The sequence below is a fragment of the Hesperophylax consimilis genome, chromosome 6, assembly GCF_061612785.1.
Source record: "Hesperophylax consimilis isolate HC1 chromosome 6, BYU_Hcon_1.0, whole genome shotgun sequence".
NCBI lineage: Eukaryota > Metazoa > Arthropoda > Insecta > Trichoptera > Limnephilidae > Hesperophylax > Hesperophylax consimilis.
The window spans coordinates 41,620,554-41,629,024 of NC_142841.1; the positions used below are offsets into that span (position 1 = coordinate 41,620,554).

The following is an 8,471-nucleotide window of genomic DNA, read 5'->3' on the forward strand; positions in this document are numbered from 1 at the left end:
AAGTGAACCAAAAACTATAATATTCGGGCCATGTAAAGAGTCAGAATAACAGAAGTTTATATTTGAGACGATGTATAAATGAGAAAGAGGCAAGCAGTGTGTCACAATACCGAGTTGTTTGGCGTTCTGTCATCTACCTACCGTTGTGGGAAAACGGCGTGATGGTTAGTTAGTAAGTTAGAAATAAATATTTTAGTCATTTTTAATCGCTTAATATCTATAAGTTTTTGAGAGAAACTTGAAAACACATCCTTAACCCACGTATTACTATAATACAGATAAAGGAATTTCACGTACAAGAACTTCTTCTTGTGTATCGAATAAAAGTACTGTGATTCGTTTTTATGTTAGACGAAACAGTTGAACTGGAAGAATTAAACACAGTAAATTTAATCGACATTTCCATATAGGTTTTTACACGTGTCGTTTACCTCAAGGGTCCGGGCTTGGTAGCTGGAGAATAAGCAAGGATGTAAGGTTTCTAATGTCATGGGGAGACCGGGGACTGTTGTACTAGTTAAACTTTTACTATGTCTTAGGTATAAGGTCTATGAAAAAATACTCAACGGTAGATAATTTAGTTGTCTACCAAATTCTCGTATGATTATTTTTCTAAATCTTATATAAAATAAGCTATAAGCACGTAAACAGGTGAGAAGAAATGCAACAATTGAATACTACAACCGACCCCGGGGTCATTTGTACCAGTAGCGAAATATCGATTTAATACAGAATCGAGACATAAAGACGGCAAGGAAAAACAGTTTTTTTGAAAGAACAATTTTCATAAATTGCTTTTCAAAACTTCAAAAAAACCAAATTATATTTAATATAATACACAATTTACCTAGCCTCGGGAAAACTTTATAGGATTCTTTTGTTGAGGTACTATCACAAAATTCAACTATTTAAATTTAAGAAAATGACTAAAAATATAAGTTCATATCAAAGCTTGTATTAGTGAGAAAAAAGGTACTTTTTGAATGAAAACTATGTGGTACAATTGTCCCGCGGTACAACTATCCTCCAAACATATAGTAAAATGTATATGTATATAATGATATTTTCCTTGTGATTTGAATGACAGTCAATTAAAACACAATTGAGTTTTTCTGTAATGAAAGAAGAGGTTTATTTTGTTAATCTCACAAGAGTTACATACAGAAAAGCATTCAGTAACAAAACATTACCTGTAATGAAAGAAACGACATTTAATGTTATTAATTTTATGTCAATTCCTTAATCACAATCAAGATAGCAATTACAAATTATTTCCATCAATCTGTCATGTCACAACCCATAGATTATTTTTACTATGTCACCATAGATTACGAAATATCGAGTCGACTGTGTAGGTACTGTGGCGCACATCCAGCCAGTGGCAGTCCACGACACACACAGCCACAATGACGAGACAAGCTCGGCATTGCCTTGAATTAAAGAAAATTATATTTTTCTTTACATCTCCCCCCCTAGGGAAGACAATAAACCCCAACCTTTTAAGTATCTTCTTTTAGGTTCATTAATTCAGGTACTGGAGTTAACTTTGAGATGTGGAAAAAATTTGATTCTGATTTTTGTCGACCAGTGTTTATCTTGTAAATTGAGTTTGATAATTTTTCTATAATTTTTTAGGGTCCGATTCTCAATTCGTCTAGCTTCTTCCTATTAAGTTTGTTTCCATTCTCCACAAAAACAATATCACCAACGTTGAAGTTGAAGTGTCTCCTGCTTTTATCGTAAATTATCTTGTTGTAATTATGTGACTTCATAGTATTTTCCAGAGCTTTTTTTCTGTCTTGTATCAAACTGATGTCGGTCTTCTTAAGTTTTAACTCATTTGGCAAAATCGTAACATCTGTGCCGTTAAGTAGATACTGTGGCGCATATCCTGTGACAGTGTGCTCCGTTTCATTATAGATTTTTACACAATTATGTGCTATAGTTGTCCAAGCTACTTTTGAGTCATTTCGTTAATTTTGCATCTAATTTTATTGACCAGTGTTTGGTTCAATCTTTCATTTAATCCATTTGAGAAAGGTGAGTTTACTGCAGTAAAAATTATTGGAATATTTTTTTCATCCAAAATTTTTTTGAATTCTCTAGAATTGAGACCCGGGTATTGGTCTGAGAGTATCATGCCGATGTCATTAGTTTCTGTGGAATTTACGAGTTTGATGAAATCATTGGTATTTTGAGTTCTTGATGTCAAAATATATGCAAACCTCGTAAAATGATCTGATATTAGGTGCAAGAATCTCTTTGTTGATCGTGAACCCCCGAAACTGCCTATTGCATCAATGGAACATATTTCAAAAGGTTTTGTTGCGGGACCCAAGTGGGACATCAATCCATATTTGTTTTGACCTCTTGATTTGTTCTTTAAACATACTGAACAACTTTCGCAGGTTCTCTTTATATTGTTTGTCATATTTTCTGCTGTGTACAACGAACTTATCATTTTTTGCATTTGTTTAATTCCTATGTGACCTAGGTCTGTATGAACATTTTTGATAAATACTATGCTGAATTTTTCTGATAGAATTATTTTTTCTCCCTTTTTTTACTTTTTTGTAATAAACATTATTCTTCGATATCAATTTATCTCTTCTGCACTGTATCTTCTCATTTTTCACCTGATCTTTTAAGATATCTTCTAATTTTATTAAGTTGACAATTTTCAATTGCTCATCTTGGTTCTCATCTGGTTCTAAGACTGGGTTTCTGCTTAGGCAATCAGCTTCAATATTGTATTTACCTGGAGAATATTTAATTTGAAAATCATATTGTGATAGGTAGTATGTTAGATCTCATAATTCTTCATCAGTTCTTGATTTTATATTCATATTCTCTAATGGCTTGTGATCTGAAAAGACAGTAAATTTCTTACCTATCAATAGATGTTGCCAATATTTAATACATTCTTTGATAGCTAGGCATTCCAGATATATAGCTTTCTTCCTTTTTTGAACTTCATTAAATTTCTTTGAGAAGTAAGCTACTGTTTTTTCCTCATTGTTTTCTTGTGGCTGTTTTAGGATAGCTCCCACTCCTAGTATACTAGCATCTGTGTATACATGTATAGGCAAGTTCGGGTCAAATATGGTTAATATTGGTTGAGAACATAAAATTTGTTTCATCTCATCAAATGACTCTTGGCATGCCATAGTCCAATCAAAGGTTTGACCTTTCCTCAAAAGATTATGCAACGGATCCAATTTCATTGCTATTTTTGGCACATATTTATGGTAAAATTTTATTTTTCCCAAAAATTGTCGCACGTTTTTCTGCGTTTTTGGGGTCGGAAAGTTTCTTATTGATATCAAGTTATCTTTCAGAGGTCTAACTGAATTATTTTGTATTATGTGACCCAAATATTTAACCGAGTCAGCTGCGAACGTGCATTTTGTAAGCTTCAGTCTTAAGCCTTCACTTTCAATCGCTTGAAACAGCTGTGTTAGATGTTTGACATGATCTGAGAAAGTTTTTGAAAAAACCAGGATGTCATCTATGTAATTTACTGTGAAATCTCCGAGTTTGTGTTTCCGTATTATGTTACACATTATCCTCTGAAATATTGCTGGTGCGGTTTTTAAGCCGAATGGCAAACATGACCATTGGTAATGACCTTCTTGAGTGACGAAAGCAGTTTTGTGCCTGTCTGTGACTCGCAGAAGAATTGACCAAAATGCTGAGTTCAAGTCTAGTGTTGAAAAAAACTTACAATCTCTTGTTTTTACCATCAGGTCTTCAATAAGCGGGAACGGCTGTGATTGAGGAACAACAATTTTATTTAAATCTCTGAAATCTATGCACAATCTAGATTTTTTTTTCATCTTTTTTATAAGCCAATGTAACTGGAGCTGCAAATGGACTATATGATTCTTCTATTATATTTTTTTCTAGTAATATTGCAATCTGTTTTTCAATCTCTTTTTTATCTTCGATTGTGCAACGATACGGTCTTTTATTGCAATATTTTTCCACTAACAAATCAATGTGTGCTTCATAATCTTTTACCTTTCCAATGTCATATTTGCCCTTTGCAAATACAGATTTATTCTTCACTATTAATTCATCAATCACTTTTTTTTGATCAAAGTCTAGATGATTTATATAAGTAATGAAGTTTTTTTTGTAAAATTTTCATTGAAGTTTATTAAATTATTAGATTGGGTTTGATTAGAAACTATTTCATTTATTTGTGTTGGAGCTTTCTGACTGATTTCTAAGTTTTCATCTTGAATTAAGCTAAATTTTTGTATGCAATCAAGTCCAATTAAAAAATCGTAATCAAAATTTTCTTTGTCTATTACAAAGAAATCCATATTTTTTTCAATGTTAAAAATAGTTACATCCAGTGATATCATACCAAATGCCTTTTTAACGCCATTAATTGTTTTTTAAGTTAGTACTGTTCGAAAAACCTGTTTTTTCATTGCTTATCTTCAATAACCTTGAGTTTATCAATGACACATTAGAGCCCGAGTCATAGATTCCAAATACTTCAACATTTTTATTTAACACTAACTTTACTTTAATTAATGGCGGCACTATTAGTTTTTTTGGTTCTCACATTTCAGTTCGCATTCTAATTCTGAATTATTAATGTGCTTTATTTTCCTCTTATCATTTTCATTATTATTATTCTTTGTTCTGAACCAACATAAATCTTCTGAGTGATAGCGCACACCTTTATTTAATTTTTCACAAATGCTACATTTTTCTTAGTATCATCTTTCTTTCTCATATACTTTTTCTTCGAAACTAAATGTTCTAATTTGCCAAGTTCATTAAACAAGTCTTTTGTTTCTATAATCTCATCCTTGTTGATTCTATCTGTTATATAATCTGGTAAACCGGCAGCAATTATATCGGTTAAAGTCCCCTGATCAATTGTTTTTCTTACTTCAAGTAAAAGTCTTTCTTTTTCAACCGCATATTCTAATAATAATCCTGATTGATACTTGAAAGATAAAGCATACCTGCTAGCAGTCCAACCTTTATCACCATAGGTTTGCAGAAAGTTTGATTTCCAATCTAACCACTCTGATTGTAAACTAAGCTTTATCATCATGGACGAATACCAATCTGTACATGATTTGTCCAAAAATAATCTGAAGATTTCAATTCTTTCTTCGTCCTTAGTAATGTCAAACCTTGCACATTCTGTTTCAAATACTTCCATCCAGTGACATGCACTTATATTTTTTCCATTAAATTTTTCAAGTACAAACCTGTCAGCTAACTTTTTCATGCTTTGTTTTTCGTTTTTCTGTTAATTTTCAACTAATTTTTCCAAAATTTTCACTATAGGGTCTTCTAAACTCCTGTTATTGGCAATAGACACTTGTTCTTTGGTAATTTCCTTTAGAAATTGGTCCTGAAAAATCATGTTTTTATCCTCATCCACATATGTTTGTGAAATATCTTCTGTCATTTTTATCCATACACTTCTGGTTTGGTGTCTTTTTTTTAATGTATTTTTTACTATAGCATAAGCCTTAGAGGTGTAGATAGGTTTGTGGAGTGATGCTGCTTGACATTCTTCAGGAATCAGGAAAACTTTGTCATCTTGTGTAACAATTGAGGTTATGGCAATAAAATTAGACTTTCTGTCTGTTGTTGGTTTTTGTTTGAAATGTAAACTTCAACTTTTCCATATTGTGACAAGAAATGTCGTTTTATAATGATAATAATGTTTTATAATTCCTTGTGATTTGAATGACAGTCAATTAAACACAATTGAGTTTCTCTGTAATGAAAGAAGATGTTTATTTTGTTAATCTCACAAGAGTTACATACAGAAAAGCATTCAGTAAAAAAACATTACCTGTAATGAAAGAAACGACATTTAATGTTATTAATTTTATGTCAATCCCTTAATCACAATCACGATAGCAATTACAAATTATTTCCATCAATCTGTCATGTCACAACCCATAGATTATTTTTACTATGTCACCATAGATTACGAAATATCGAGTCGACTGTGTAGGTACTGTGGCGCACATCCAGCCAGTGACAGTCCACGACACACACAGCCACAATGACGAGACAAGCTCGGCATTGCCTTGAATTAAAGAAAATTATATTTTTCTTTACATGTACATACACAATTATATTACAAAAAAAAAATACGAACTTTGTCATAGAAAAGAGAGAGAGAGAGACAAAAGTACAAAGAACAAATTATTGGACATAAAGTGTTACGTACGGACACGCGCTTGAACTTATATAGGATATACAGAATCTTAAAAAAAAAACTCGGGGTTAGTTGTAGCACGTTAACTGTACCGGTACAATCATTCCTCGATAAATCGGTACAAATAGTTGTACCGATTTATCGAGGGATAGCCCCGACCGATCATTTCAAATTAAAACGCAATAATTAAGTATTTATTTACTCAAGAACGCTTCAAAACCCGTCCTAAAGTCAATTAATTTGTCCACAGCAATGAATTCATAGTAAAACAGGTACAAACAGAGTACAGTTGTTGTAATTTAATGCTATTATTGCGAATGCAATCGAAAAAGTTACTTATGGCACTCAATAATTTCTTCTTCCATTTGCAAACTTCCGGGCCCAACGGTGTTCGGCGAGCTACAGGGGGCGTGTCCGCACGTGTCAGGGCCATCACCTAACGACGCGATCATAAGCAACTACTCGTACGTATTCTCTATCCAAGTTAAGAACAACCTGCTGGCGTACCAAATTAGGTTTGTTCTGCGCATACCACCCCCCCCGCTTCGTTCCTTCACCATCGCTCGCTACTTCTTGTCATCGCCAGTGTTGCCAACGAAGGCGTTGTGGGGAATATCACATAATGTTTTTGGCTGTGCGGAATTTTTTTTCAGCGAAGTTCTGTAACAACCCCCCCCCATGGATTCGAAATATTTTGTGGGGAATAGTCATTTTGAATCATTTTTGTGGGGAATTATGTTTTACAGAAATTCTCTAACAACGGGGGAATCAAGCTCACGTACAATATTTGTGGGGAATATGTGGGCAGAATTTATGCGAGTTCATTAGAATTACTGCAACTGAAATTCGGCTACATTAGGCTACTAAATGTTTGAAAAACGGCGACATTAGGCCAAGATCCGTTGGCAACACTGGTCACCGCTCACAATTCAGTATGTCGTTGGCTTTCGTTCTAAGTGCCCGCGTTTAGATAAATTAACCCATTCAGACCCTGCGATAAAATGAATGTTCAGCCGATATGTCTAAATTCATTATCACCAATTACGAAAAACAAAAAAGGACATGTAAACATTATTTATGTGTTATTTGTATGACTATTCGATTCACAACAATGCATTTTTATGATTAAAGGATATAGATAGGTAATATTTGTATAAAATTTGTGAATGTTGGTGTTGATCGGTTTAAAAAAATAAAAATGCCAAAAGATCAAATATTCACACTTTTTATTTGGAAAAGCATATCCCACAATAAATAAAGTTTTGGAGAATGTCAATAACGATAATTTCTTGCCAAATTTTAAGCGCAGCACTTTCCACAAGGTAATCAAAGAATTGGGTTTTCAATATTGTAATCGAAAACGTGACAGTTTATTGACGGAGCGTGAAGACTTAATTCTTTGGCGTAGAGATTCCTTAAGAGCAATTGAGAGACACCGTAGGGAAGGTCGTACGATATACTACCTCGATGAAACCTGGATTAATGCAGGTTAATGCAAAATTGGGTTGATAATGCTGTTAAATCAAAACGAGATGCTTTCGTACGCGGCCTTTCCGTAGGACCCCCTAATCCAGCCGGTAAGGGAAAACGGTTAATAGTGTTACACATTGGAAGTGCTGCAGGATTTGTTTCGAATGGCCTTTTAATTTTTAGCCGATTTGATAAATCTGATGCCAAATAAAGTACAATATATATTGTAATACTATCATCATCATTATTTGAATGCATGAAATGTTTTAATTTTTAGTTTTATTTGTCGGCAGACAAATGTGTTAACGCTCGTCCTTGTAGAAGGGGGGAGAAGGGGCGGAGACATGCGCATCCACGGGTTGTTCTAATGTTGGACCGAGAATAGTTGGTGAGTTATTCGCTTATGTCCCCAGTCTCCCCCACAAAAAATTTAAGATCCGAAGCTCTATTGCTATGTAATGTTTGCTTTCACGTGAACGTTTTAAAGGACAAAAAATACTAATCACGTTCATCCCAGTAACGTCGCAAGTTGCAGGCATTATCGAGTGTCAAAAGGTTTATTTGTAGTAAAAAATGGCTGGCGTGAGCGCCCCGTGTTATCGCGACACGAATCAGCGGAATGGATTCAACACACTTACTAAAGGGGATACAGTGCAGGAAGCGGTGAAGGATATACGGATGCGATAGGTTGTATAACGTATTGGAACTAGGAAAACTATCAGGGGTTCAAAATTACCTACAATATTTCATTGTTTAACAATTATCAAACAACCAAACAAATGCAATGCCTTTTAAA

The 8,471-nt window shown here is 33.8% G+C and overlaps 2 pseudogenes; both read right to left on the reverse strand.

The window, feature by feature from the left end:
• Positions 1–1,499: 1,499 nt before the first annotated feature.
• On the reverse strand, positions 1,500–2,692 carry LOC149423382 (uncharacterized; annotated as a pseudogene).
• Positions 2,693–4,556: 1,864 nt separating this feature from the next.
• Positions 4,557–5,663, reverse strand: LOC149423383 (uncharacterized; annotated as a pseudogene).
• Positions 5,664–8,471: the final 2,808 nt, after the last annotated feature.